Genomic DNA, 14,158 nt, shown 5'->3' on the forward strand with positions numbered 1-14,158 from the left:
TGTCACGTGCGCCGAATACAACACAATGCAGATAGCCCGGTTAGCTAATGTGCAGGAGCACTGGTTGGTCGGGCCAATTGAGGTGGTATGTACATGAATGTATAGTTAAAGTGACTATGTATATAAGATAAACAGAGAGTAGCAGCAGCGTAAAAGAGGGGTTGGGGGGGCACACAATGCAAATAGTCCGGGTAGCCATTTGATTACCTGTTCAGGAGGTAAAATCTGTTGGGGGTAAAATCTGTTGAGAAGCCTTTTTGTCAGAAACTTGGCACTCCGGTACTGCCATGCGGTAGTAGAGAGACACAGGACAGGTTGTTTGGTTTGGAACTGTTTTGGGGGAGTTGTTTAGTTACAAATGGTCCTGTATAGGTCTGGTGAGAGAGTGGTCCTGTATAGGTCTGGTGAGAGAGTGGTCCTGTATAGGTCTGGTGAGAGAGTGGTCCTGTATAGGTCTGGTGAGAGAGTGGTCCTGTATAGGTCCGGTGAGAGAGGGGTCCTGTATAGGTCCGGTGAGAGAGGGGTCCTGTATAGGTCCAGTGAGAGACTGGTTCTGTATAGGTCCGGTAAGAGAGGGGTACTGTATAGGTCCGGTGAGAGAGGGGTCCTGTATAGGTCCGGTGAGAGACTGGTTCTGTATAGGTCCGGTAAGAGACTGGTTCTGTATATGTCCGGTAAGAGAGGGGTCCTGTATAGGTCTGGTGAGAGAGTGGTCCTGTATAGGTCCGGTAAGAGAGGGGTCCTGTATAGGTCTGGTGAGAGAGTGGTCCTGTATCGGTCCGCTAAGAGAGGGGTCCTGTATAGGTCTGGTGAGAGAGTGGTCCTGTATAGGTCCGGTAAGAGAGGGGTACTGTATAGACCCAGTGAGAGAGGGGTCCTATATAGGTCCAGTGAGAGAATGATTCTGTATAGGTCTGGTGAGAGAGGGGTCCTGTATAGGTCCGGTGAGAGAGGGGTCCTGTATAGGTCTGGTGAGAGAGTGGTCCTGTATAGGCCCAGTGAGTAAGGGGTCCTGTATAGGTCCGGTGAGAGAATGGTTCTGTATAGGCCCAGTGAGAGAGGGGTCCTGTATAGGTCCGGTGAGAGAATGGTTCTGTATAGGCCCAGTGGGAGAGGGGTCCTTTATAGGTCGAGTGAGAGAATGGTTCTGTATAGGCCCAGTGAGAGAGGGGTCCTTTATAGGTCCGGTGAGAGAATGGTTCTGTATAGGCCCAGTGAGAGAGGGGTCCTTTATAGGTCCAGTGAGAGAGAGAGAGAGAGTGAGAGAGAGAGAGAGATGTCAGGAAATGAGAGTGAGAGAGCTATGTCAGGAAAATTAATATGCATTACATTTTTTATGACTTTGCATGCAAAGAATGCCTTCGATCGGCATCAAACGTCAAAATGCATGTTTGATTAATTGATCAATTTAGCATAGAGATGAGAATTTAATAGTTATATGGGTGATTTGACTTTCAATACACATGAATGTTAGGAGATGAAAGTTGTGGGAATAAACAGGGTAAGGAGACTTTTTCAGCTTGTAGATTTAGAATGATAAGCTTGGTGAAAGGGGTTGCCAGGTCCAGGTCAGGATAGATAGATAGATAGTGTAAAGCTTGGTGAAAGGGGTTGCCAGGTCCAGTTCAGGGTAGATAGATAGTCTAAAGCTTGGTGAAAGGGGTTGCCAGGTCCAGTTCAGGGTAGATAGATAGTCTAAAGCTTGGTGAAAGGGGTTGCCAGGTCCAGTTCAGGGTAGATAGATAGTGTAAAGCTTGGTGAAAGGGGTTGCCAGGTCCAGGTCAGGGTAGATAGATAGTGTAAAGCTTGGTGAAAGGGGTTGCCAGGTCCAGGTCAGGGTAGATAGATAGTGTAAAGCTTGGTGAAAGGGGTTGCCAGCTCCAGGTCAGGGTAGATAGATAGTGTAAAGCTTGGTGAAAGGGGTTGCCAGGTCAGGGTAGATATATCGTGTAAAGCTTGGCGAAAGGGGTTTCCAGCTCCAGTTTAAGGTAGATATTTAGTGTAAGCTTGGTGAAAGGGGTTGCCAGCTCCAGGTCAGGGTAGATAGATAGTGCGTGCGTGCTTGTGTGTGTGTGTGTGTTAGCCTTACATCTCAGTGGGGATGACTCTGAGCCCTGGGGAGTAGAATCATGAATCAGGTACATGGGATGTTTCAGCCGTGTTCACAGTAGCAACGCAGGCTATAAAACAAAGCAGAAGAACTAGGAGGAAGCTTTGTCATTTTCTTTCCTTCTCTGTGCCCCCACTATCGAAATATAAAGTCTAAAAATCCATAGGTTAACATCACTCTACATATCCCCATGTTGTATCAAATCCATAGGTTAACATCACTCTACATATCCCCATGTTGTATCAAATCCATAGGTTAACATCACTCTACATATCCCCATGTTGTATCAAATCCATAGGTTAACATCACTCTACATATCCCCATGTTGTATCAAATTCATAGCGCTCAGGGTCATTTTTGTCACACTTTCAAAACACGTCTCTGGCTTGGAAGCCTTTGGTATATTATAACAAAGGTGATAATCCGTAATGCTTACATTATTTGGCAATAATAAGGCCACTATAAACCAATAGTCTCTTTCTCTCTCACTCTTTCCTTCTCTCTCTCCTTTATCTATTCCCTGTGTAACATATACCTTACAGATAGGGATATGGTCATCTTTTCATCTCCCCGGGTACATCTGGGCCAGTTTAGAGGCCATGTGGAAGCCATTGGGACAGGGACTCTGAGCCTATTGATCAGAGAAAGATGTGCCTCTCTGGAGCCAGCATGGTTGAATCCCAGGACCCCTGTTTGCTTTGTCTCGCCCTCTTTAACATTCCTAGGCTCTCTATCTCTTTAAGACCCCCTCTGCACTTAACCCCCAATCACTCTCCTCGTTCTCCGGTTCGTGCTCTCTCTTGCTCAATCTCTCTCTCCTCCTATGTTATTCACTCTCGCTCTCTTCTCTCTGCTCTCTACCTTCTCTCTCTCTCGCTCTCTCTCTTTTCTTTTCTTTCTTTCTTTCTTTCTTTCTTTCTTTCTTTCTTTCTTTCTTTCTTTCTTTCTTTCTTTCTTTCTTTCTCTTTCTCTCTCCCCCCTCTCTCTCTCCATCTCTCCTGAGTCTGGTGAAGTGATTGGAGAGTCAGCAGCAGTGTGGTGAAATGAAAGTGGCCATGATGAAAGGCTTAAGGATATGGCTGTAGGGTTGAGTTTGCATCCGCTTGTATTTTCCTGTGTTTGAAATGTCTCTCTTTCCTTCTCTCTTCCACTGTTTTCATGTCACTCTCTTTCCTTCCACACAGCCTGCCTCAGGTTCTCTCCCTAGCCAAGTCACATCTCCAACACACACTGATGTAATGCCGCTCTCTCCATAACAATCTACTCTCTCCTACTGTTTCCCCTTCCTAAACCTCTGTCAAATGATACTTTCATTGGAGACTACGTGTATTACGTTAAGATTTAAAGTAGGTCAAATGAAGATGAAAGGGAGGATGTCTGCTCTGAATTAGAATCGTTTGTCAGAGAGAGTTTCAGAAAGGACATTCATGAACTAACGTCAACGTCAACCCCCACCGGATCTCATTTAGATGTGTTTAATCATGCATAGTTGCGTACAGTAGACACCCCCCCCCCCCCCACACACACACACACACACAGACAGAAAGGTGCTGTACTGTACAGTTCAGGGGGAACTGTTGATATCTCCTAAATCAGACATGAAACACTTCCAGGCCAGGCAGGTCAAATCCTCTACAAACACTGCAGGAGGATCCCTGTCTATCTGCCCTGGCTCTATTTACTCAGCACTGATCTACAATAACAATTTCTGTCTCCATACTTGTCTGTAAAAGATCTGTGTTTTTGGAAGATGAGTGAGAGACCTGAGAAGTGATACTAATCTCCCGGAGTCTCAGGCCAACAGATAAATGTATGAATGGAGATGTTTTTCTTCCAGTACACTGGGATAGAGGGATGTTTTTCTTCCAGTACACGGGATAGAGGGATGTTTTTCTTCCAGTATACTGGGATAGAGGGATGTTTTTCTTCCAGTACACTGGGATAGAGGGATGTTTTTCTTCCAGTACACGGGGATAGAGGGATGTTTTTCTTCCAGTACACTGGGATAGAGGGATGTTTTTCTTCCAGTACACTGGGATAGAGGGATGTTTTTCTTCCAGTACACTGGAATAGAGGGATGTTTTTCTTCCAGTACACGGGGATAGAGGGATGTTTTTCTTCCAGTACACTGGGATAGAGGGATGTTTTTCTTCCAGTACACTGGGATAGAGGGATGTTTTTCTTCCAGTACACAGGGATAGAGGGATGTTTTTCTTCCAGTACACTGGGATAGAGGGATGTTTTTCTTCCAGTACACTGGGATAGAGGGATGTTTTTCTTCCAGTACACTGGGATAGAGGGATGTTTTTCTTCCAGTACACGGGGATAGAGGGATGTTTTTCTTCCAGTACACTGGGATAGAGGGATGTTTTTCTTCCAGTACACTGGGATAGAGGGATGTTTTTCTTCCAGTACACTGGGATAGAGGGTGAATGCAGGGTCAAATGGTGCTCAGTGAGGAAGCGGGCTGTCTTTGTGGAGGTCATTTCTCCAGCAGCGTCAGTGATACAGCTGTCAGACTCTTACAGTTTCCCTGCTCTGGATCACAGGCTGTCTTCCCCAAACCAGTGACACTACAGTAAATCACTGTGTATCCAGTCCCGTTATGACTGCACAGAACACTAACCATAACACACTCTTCCTGTACTACTAACTCATATTATACACCTTCCATCGAGACACAGGTATGCACGCGCAGACACACACACAATCTGCCCTGCGTTCCCCCTCTACTTCCCCAATACTATACACACCTTCCTATCTCCTGTTTCCCAGGAACAGGTAGGGAATAAACCCCCTCCTTCTCTCCCTCCGTCTGCCCTAGCCACATCCAGGGGTCTGATGGTTGCTCCGGGCCTTTCACAGCTGTGCTCTCTGTGCTGTGGTTATGGGGGTGAGAGGGCTGGGGTGGAAGAGGTAGTTAGGTGGGATGGAGGGGTCGGCGGGATGGAGGGGGTCGGTGGGATGGAGGGGCTCGGTGGGATGGAGGGGGTCGGCGGGCGGGAGGGGGTCGGCAGGCGGGAGGCAGGTCGGTGGGATTGAGGGTGGCGGGAGGGGGGTTGAGAGTTGGGATCTCGGGGCCAGGAATGTTAATTGGGAAGATTGTTTTAATAAGGCCCTCATTGCAGATGCTGAATGGTGGATGGTGCTGGGGCCACACAGACAGACAGGCAGGCATCTGGGGGACTCATGCTCACAAACAGCACCGGCAGCAGGGAGAGAGAGACTCTCTCCCTGCTGGGTAGAGAGCTAGAGGGCTAGAAGTCTACAATATCTGGGCTGGGTAGAGAGCTAGAGGGCTAGAAGTCTACAATATCTGGGCTGGGTAGAGAGCTAGAGGGCTAGAAGTCTACAATATCTGGGCTGGGTAGAGAGCTAGAGGTCTAAAAGTCTACAATATCTGGGCTGGGGAGAAGAGTCTAGAGGGCTAGAATACTACAGTCTATATTGTTGGCATATCCATGTACAGTCAGGCCTCCAGCCACTGAAGACCTTTACTGTTTAACACTGGATCGGGTCCAACGCAGTCAACATATTCTGTCATTATGTTTATCAGGAATGTCCATGCCCTTTCTGGCAGCAGTTATGTGAAATCGGTATAGTAATCCCGCCCCCCAAAAGTGATGTAGTATTTATGTTTGACCTTAGAAGACACATTTACCTAGATTTACTGGTAAACTGAGGGTTTCAAGCTACCAAACTCCCCTGAGGGCCGTCAGGAGGAATTCTACTTGATCAAGTTGTGTAAACAAGTATTGGATTCACCTCAGCCAATCCCTGATGAGGAAAGTGCTGTATACAAATGAATGAGAGCGGGGTGGTAACCATAGTGCCTGATGGGGTGATTCCACAACATGTAACTAATGGTAACAGGTTTCCTTCCAGCTCCAAACTGCCTGTTAATCACTTGCATATGCAGATATGTACTGTAGGAGCTGACTGTTCAGTAAATGGCCCGTAAACTGTTTCTCTTGTGTTTTTTCTATCATAAAATGGAAATGTGATAATCTGCTGCAGATGTTTGTTATGTAGTTTGTCTGGTGGCAGGTCTTCTTACTGTGATGCTGTTGCTGCGTACTAAATTAAATTATCTTTCAGGGGAGAGGGTTGTAAGGGGGGGGGGGTGCTCTAGGCTCCTGCCAGTACCTCGGCCCTCGAAAAACAAAACGCTTTCTTTATTTTAGTCCAGCTACCACTCCCCAGCACTCCAATCAAACAGCCTCTGTTTATTGAACTAAAAGGTGCCAAGTCACTCAGTCATTCATATAAACCTGCCTCCCCGGCCCTCTGCCCTCGCTAAATCTCCCCATGTCCACCCAGCACAGTCTCTCCCTGCCTCTCTCCATGTCCACCCTACCCAACACCATCACTGTCTCTCCCCATCTCCACCCAACCCAACATCATCACTGCCTCTCCCCATGTCCACCCAACCCAACACCATCTCTCCCTGTCTCTCCCCATGTGCTCCCAACCCAACACCATCTCTCCCTGCCTCTCCCCATGTCCACCCAACCCAACACCATCTCTCACCGTCTTTCCCCATGTCCACCCAACCCAACACCGTCCCTGTCTCTCCCCATGTCCACCCAACCCAACACCATCTCTCCCTGCCTCTCACCATCTCCACCCAACCCAACACCATCTCTCCCTGCCTCTCACCATCTCCACCCAACCCAACACCATCTCTCCCTGCCTCTCCCCATGTCCACCCAACCCAACACCATCTCTCACCGTCTTTCCCCATGTCCACCCAACCCAACACCGTCCCTGTCTCTCCCCATGTCCACCCAACCCAACACCATCTCTCCCTGCCTCTCACCATCTCCACCCAACCCAACACCATCTCTCCCTGCCTCTCTCCATGTCCACCCAACCCAACACCGTCCCTGCCAATCCCCATGTCCACCCAACCCAACACCATCTCTCCCTGCCTCTCCCCATGTCCACCCAACCCAACACCATCTCTCCCTGCCTCTCCCCATGTCCACCCAGCCCAACACCGTACCTGCCAATCCCCTTTTCCACCCAACCCAACACCGTCCCTGCCAATCCCCATCTCCACCCAACCCAACACCATCTCTCCCTGCCTCTCCCCATGTCCACCCAACCCAACACCATCTCTCACCGTCTTTCCCCATGTCCACCCAACCCAACACCGTCCCTGTCTCTCCCCATGTCCACCCAACCCAACACCATCTCTCCCTGCCTCTCACCATCTCCACCCAACCCAACACCATCTCTCCCTGCCTCTCTCCATGTCCACCCAACCCAACACCGTCCCTGCCAATCCCCATGTCCACCCAACCCAACACCATCTCTCCCTGCCTCTCCCCATGTCCACCCAACCCAACACCATCTCTCCCTGTCTCTCCCCATGTCCACCCAACCCAACACCATCTCTCCCTGCCTCTCCCCATGTCCACCCAGCCCAACACCGTACCTGCCAATCCCCTTTTCCACCCAACCCAACACCGTCCCTGCCAATCCCCATGTCCACCCAACCCAACACCATATTTCCCTGCCTCTACCCATGTCCACCCAACCCAACACCATCTCTCCCTGCCTATCTCCATGTGCACCCAACCCAACACCATCTCTACCTGTCTCTCCCCATGTGCACCCAACCCAACACCATCTCTCCCTGCCTCTCTCCATGTCCACCCAACCCAACACCATCTCTCCCTGTCTCTCCCCATGTGCACCCAACCCAACACCATCTCTCCCTGCCTATCTCCATGTGCACCCAACCCAACACCATCTCTCCCTGCCTCTTTCCATGTCCACCCAACCCAACACTATCTCTCCCTGTCTCTCCCCATGTGCACCCAACTCAACACCGTCCCTGCTTCTCCCCATGTCCACCCAACCCAACACCGTTCCTGCTTCTCCCCATGTCCACCCAACCCAACACCGTCCCTGCTTCTCCCCATGTCCACCCAACCCAACACCGTCCCTGCTTCTCCCCATGTGCACCCAACCCAACACCGTCCCTGCTTCTCCCCATGTGCACCCAACCCAACACCGTCCCTGCTTCTCCCCATGTGCACCCAACCCAACACCGTCCCTGCTTCTCCCCATGTCCACCCAACCCAACACCGTTCCTGCTTCTCCCCATGTGCACCCAACCCAACACCGTCCCTGCTTCTCCCCATGTGCACCCAACCCAACACCGTCTTTCTGTACCACCAGCCGGAAGAGAACACTTATGACCATTTAAACAAACACAGTCCCTCAATGGCCTCTCTGTCTGTCTGCAGGACCATGGGGCAGGGCTTCCTCTCCTCTGTATGTGTGTGTGTGTGTGTGTGTGTGTGTGTGTGTGTGTGTGTGTGTGTGTGTGTGTGTGTGTGTGTGTGTGTGTGTGTGTGTGTGTGTGTGCGGTGTGTGTGTGCTTGCGTTGTAATTATAAAGACATGAAGTGGTCTGAGCCAGGTTTGCAGTCTGCCAGTCCCCTCCTACCTGGACTCTCCCCAGCCTCGCTGTTTGCCTGACTAGTGTGGAGATATCCTCTGTTGTGTGACAGAAAGGCAGCCATCTTCCATGCAGGGTACAAGCCCTAGGCTTGGACTGGAAACACTTTCACAACACATTCCAGGTGCCCATACCGCTCTCATAACCATCACCACACTCACAGCAGAGAGGGAATGATGCCAGCTTCACTCCTCTCCCTTCAGCAGCAGATGGCTTGACTGAGGATGTGTATATCTGCTAGCTAGCCCCACATGTGTAGCTCAACCTCTGGATTAGGATCAAAACAGACTGTCAAACTTTCACCCTCAAACTAATTACCAAATGTTGAAATGCTTAGACATAGATGGATGCTTGGAAGATGACAGATGAGTTTGTCCATTCAATACATTATTATATCAATATGGATATGTATGCTTGTCAAAATATTGACGGTAACATAATATTTTGGGTCACATTTACCCATGGCTTGTTTATTTACAAAGGGATCTACACAGTTTATTGTCATGGCTTAGATTGTTTAACATAGTTCATTTGGAAATCCTGTCCCCTCTCTATGACATCACTTCTCAGTCTGCTCGCACAGTGGTTTTGGTAAATGCTAAGAGGGATCCTTGGGCTGACTGAACCCTTACCATAACCCTAACGCTAATATTAACACTAATCAACTTCAAACACACAGAGGTTATGTCTCATCTCAATGACCTCACAGTATTCAGAGTATACAGTACAGGAGGTTGGTGGCAGCTTCATTGGGGAGGACAGGCTCATGGAATAGGTGGTATGGTAACAAATACATTCACACATATGGTTTCCAGGTGTTTGATGCCTTTCCATTTGCTCCATTCTGGACATTATTATGAGCCGTCCTCCCCTCAGCAGCCTCCTGTGGTCTACAGGTGCAGAGCCTAAAGGCTTGTTGATGCTCCATGTCTTCATCTGCTCACTGTGACATATTTACTGTCAGTCTGCGGGGGTCTTGTGGTAGACTGCTCACCTGGGCCTTTGAAAGTCTGTAACCAATGCCACTCTGTGGACCAGATTCATTCATGGACAATATAGTAAGGAAACATGTTGCATAATCTCTTGGGAACTGATGTTGAAAGTTGAAACTTTATTAAACCTAAGACCACTTTAAGCAACCCACTCGCTCAACCATATGTAGTATCCATACATCATGGGTTCACTCCCCTCCCACTCTGCTGGAGATCTCTATTCCTTCCGTCGAAGGAGAGGAGGACCAAAATGCAGCGTGGTTATTATTAAACATCTTTAATAAAGATGATAACAAACAATACAAAACTGTAACGTGAAAAACCTAAACAGCCTTATCTGGTGCAAACAAACACAGAGACAGGAACAACCACCCACAAAACCCAACAGGCTACCTAAATATGGTTCCCAATCAGAGACAATGACTAACACTGCCTCTGATTGAGAACCATATCAGGTCAAACATAGAAATAGACAAACTAGACACATTACATAGAATGCCCACTCAGATCACACCCTGACTAAACAAAACATAGAAACATACAAAGCAAACTATGGTCAGGGTGTGACATATTCTCTCGTCCTGTCTGTTTGTATCTATTCTACATAACCTCAGCATACTGCCCTGTCTATAACACCAGGACCCCTAGCCATGTATATAACACCGGGACCCCTAGCCCTGTCCATAACACCAGGACCCCTAGCCCTGTCTATAACACCAGGACCCCTAGCCCTGTCTATAACACCAGGACCCCTAGCCCTGTCTATAACACCAGGACCCCTAGCCCTGTTCATAACACCAGGACCCCTAGCCCTGTCTATAACACCAGGACCCCTAGCCCTGTCTATAACACCAGTACCCCTAGCCCTGTCCATAACCCCAGGACCCCTAGCCCTGTCTATAACACCAGGACCCCTAGCCCTTACTTATCTACTGGTCATGCTCCCTGGGACCTGAGCACTGTGTATAGGGTGTCTGTGAGAAGGGAGAGAGGAGAGAGGGCATGAGCTCACAGCATAGGAATGAGATAAATAGAGAGAGAAAGAAGAAGCTGCCATGTCCAATCTCATCTCTCTGGTGGTGGGGTCAGTAGGGAAGGAGGGAGAGGGATGGAGGGAGGAAAGGAGGGAGATAGAAGGAGGAGAAGACAGACGTGGTGCTGTGAGAGGGGTTTAACACACACACACTTACACTCACACTGAGCCTTTGGCAAATTTACTGGATCCGTACTGCCCCAACCAGCCTGGGGTTTGGGGGGGCAGGGCTTAACACGCCATGGGTGGGGGCCTATCTTTGATGTGAACTTTTGGGAGAATGGGAGCTGGGGGCAAGGAAATGACATCAGCAGCTGAGGGGGGAGAGAGAGGGATACATATATAGATAAATACAGAGTGAAAGAGCAGGAAAGAGCAGGAGGTGTAGGGCAGTGCTGGAGGGGAGATGGAGAGTTTCTATATGGGAGCTCTCACTACGTATCACAGCCTAGCAGAGAACAGCCTAGCAGAAAACAGCCTAGCAGAAAACAGCCTAGCAGAGAACAGCCTAGCATAGAACAGCCTAGCAGAAAACAGCCTAGCAGAGAACAGCCTAGCATAGAACAGCCTAGCATAGAACAGCCTAGCATAGAACAGCCTAGCATAGAACAGCCTAGCAGAGAACAGTCTAGCATAGAACAGTCTAGCAGAGAACAGCCTAGCAGAGAACAGCCTAGCAGAGAACAGTCTAGCAGAGAACAGCCTAGCAGAGAACAGTCTAGCAGAGAACAGCCTAGCATAGAACAGCCTAGCAGAGAACAGCCTAGCAGAGAACAGCCTAGCAGGAAACAGCCTAGCAGGAAACAGCCTAGCAGAGAACAGTCTAGCAGAAAACAGCATAGTAGAGAACAGCCTAGCAGAGAACAGTCTAGCAGAAAACAGCCTAGCAGAGAACAGTCTAGCAGAAAACAGCCTAGCAGAGAACAGCCTAGCATAGAACAGCCTAGCATAGAACAGCCTAGCAGGAAACAGCCTAGTAGAGAACAGCCTAGCAGAGAACAGCCTAGCATAGAACAGCCTAGCAGAGAACAGTCTAGCAGAAAACAGCCTAGCAGAGAACAGCCTAGCAGAGAACAGTCTAGCAGAAAACAGCCTAGCAGAGAACAGTCTAGCAGAAAACAGCCTAGCAGAGAACAGCCTAGCATAGAACAGCCTAGCAGAGAACAGTCTAGCAGAAAACAGCCTAGCAGAGAACAGCCTAGCATAGAACAGCCTAGCAGGAAACAGCCTAGCAGAAAACAGCCTAGCAGAGAACAGCCTAGTAGAGAACAGCCTAGCAGAGAACAGTCTAGCAGAGAACAGCCTAGCAGAGAACAGCCTAGTAGAGAACAGCCTAGTAGAGAACAGCCTAGCAGAGAACAGTCTAGCAGAAAACAGCCTAGTAGAGAACAGCCTAGCAGAGAACAGTCTAGCAGAAAACAGCCTAGCAGAAAACAGCCTAGCAGAGAACAGCCTAGTAGAGAACAGCCTAGCAGAGAACAGTCTAGCAGAAAACAGCCTAGCAGAGAACAGTCTAGCAGAAAACAGCCTAGCAGAGAACAGCCTAGCATAGAACAGCCTAGCAGGAAACAGCCTAGCAGAAAACAGCCTAGCAGAGAACAGTCTAGCAGAAAACAGCCTAGCAGAAAACAGCCTAGCAGAAAACAGCCTAGCAGAGAACAGCCTAGTAGAGAACAGCCTAGCAGAGAACAGTCTAGCAGAAAACAGCCTAGCAGAAAACAGCCTAGCAGAGAACAGCCTAGTAGAGAACAGCCTAGCAGAGAACAGTCTAGCAGAAAACAGCCTAGCAGAGAACAGTCTAGCAGAAAACAGCCTAGCAGAGAACAGCCTAGCATAGAACAGCCTAGCAGGAAACAGCCTAGCAGAAAACAGCCTAGCAGAGAACAGCCTAGCAGAGAACAGTCTAGCAGAAAACAGCCTAGCATAGAACAGCCTAGCAGGAAACAGCCTAGCAGAAAACAGCCTAGCAGAGAACAGCCTAGCAGAGAACAGCCTAGCAGAAAACAGCCTAGCAGAGAACAGCCTAGCAGAGAACAGCCTAGCAGAGAACAGCCTAGCAGGAAACAGCCTAGCAGGAAACAGCCTAGCATAGAACAGCCTAGCATAGAACAGCCTAGCAGAGAACAGTCTAGCAGAGAACAGCCTAGCAGAAAACAGCCTAGCATAGAACAGCCTAGCAGAGAACAGCCTAGCATAGAACAGCCTAGCATAGAACAGCCTAGCAGAGAACAGCCTAGCATAGAACAGCCTAGCATAGAACAGCCTAGCAGAGAACAGTCTAGCAGAGAACAGCCTAGCAGAGAACAGTCTAGCAGAGAACAGCCTAGCATAGAACAGCCAAGCAGAGAACAGTCTAGCAGAGAACAGCCTAGCAGAGAACAGCCTAGCAGAGAACAGACTAGCATAGAGCAGCCAAGCAGAGAACAGCCTAGCATAGAACAGCCTAGCAGAGAACAGCCTAGCAGAAAACAGCCTAGCATAGAACAGCCTAGCATAGAACAGCCTAGCAGAGAACAGCCTAACAGAGAACAGCCTAGCAGAGAACAGCCTAGCAGGGAACAGCCTAGCAGAGAACAGCCTAGCATAGAGCAGCCAAGCAGAGAACAGCCTAGCAGAGAACAGCCTAGCAGAGAACAGTCTAGCAGAGAACAGCCTAGCAGAGAACAGTCTAGCAGAGAACAGCCTAGCATAGAGCAGCCAAGCAGAGAACAGCCTAGCATAGAACAGCCTAGCAGAAAACAGCCTAGCATAGAACAGCCTAGCATAGAGCAGCCTAGCATAGAGCAGCCTAGCAGAGAACAGCCTAGCAGAGAACAGCCTAGCAGAGAACAGCCTAGCAGAGAACAGTCTAGCAGGAAACAGCCTAGCAGGGAACAGCCTAACAGAGAACAGCCTAGCAGAGAAGAGTCTAGCAGAGAACAGCCTAGCATAGAACAGCCTAGCAGAGAACAGCCTAGCAGGAAACAGCCTAGCAGAGAACAGCCTAGCAGAGAACAGTCTAGCAGAGAACAGCCTAGCAGAGAACAGCCTAGCATAGAACAGTCTAGCAGAGAACAGCCTAGCATAGAACAGTCTAGCAGGAAACAGTCTAGCAGAGAACAGTCTAGCAGAGAACAGCCTAGCAGAGAACAGCCTAGCAGAGACCAGCCTAGCAGAGAACAGCCTAGCAGAGAACAGCCTAGCAGAGAACAGCCAAGCAGGAAACAGCCTAGCCGGAAACAGCCTAGCAGAGACCAGCCTAGCAGAGAACAGCCTAGCAGAGAACAGTCTAGCAGGAAACAGCCTAGCAGGAAACAGCCTAGCAGAGAACAGCCTAGCATAGAACAGCCTAGCAGGAAACAGTCTAGCAGAGAACAGTCTAGCAGAGAACAGCCTAACAGAGAACAGCCTAGCAGGAAACAGCCTAGCAGAGAACAGCCTAGCATAGAACAGCCTAGCAGAGAACAGTCTAGCAGAGAACAGCCTAGCAGAGAACAGCCTAGCAGAGAACAGCCTAGCAGGAAACAGAATGAGCTCAATAAGACTTAGTTAGTTATTTTTGTCTTTATTTTG

General features: G+C 49.1%; 1 protein-coding gene across 3 annotated transcripts in view; it reads left to right on the plus strand.

Annotated features, from left to right (window-relative positions):
• The window catches only part of robo1 (roundabout, axon guidance receptor, homolog 1 (Drosophila)), a 384,177-nt gene that overhangs the window by 230,897 nt on the left and 139,122 nt on the right, over positions 1–14,158 (plus strand). The window lies entirely within an intron of this gene.

The sequence above is a fragment of the Oncorhynchus kisutch genome, linkage group LG15 (assembly GCF_002021735.2).
Source record: "Oncorhynchus kisutch isolate 150728-3 linkage group LG15, Okis_V2, whole genome shotgun sequence".
Lineage (NCBI taxonomy): Eukaryota > Metazoa > Chordata > Actinopteri > Salmoniformes > Salmonidae > Oncorhynchus > Oncorhynchus kisutch.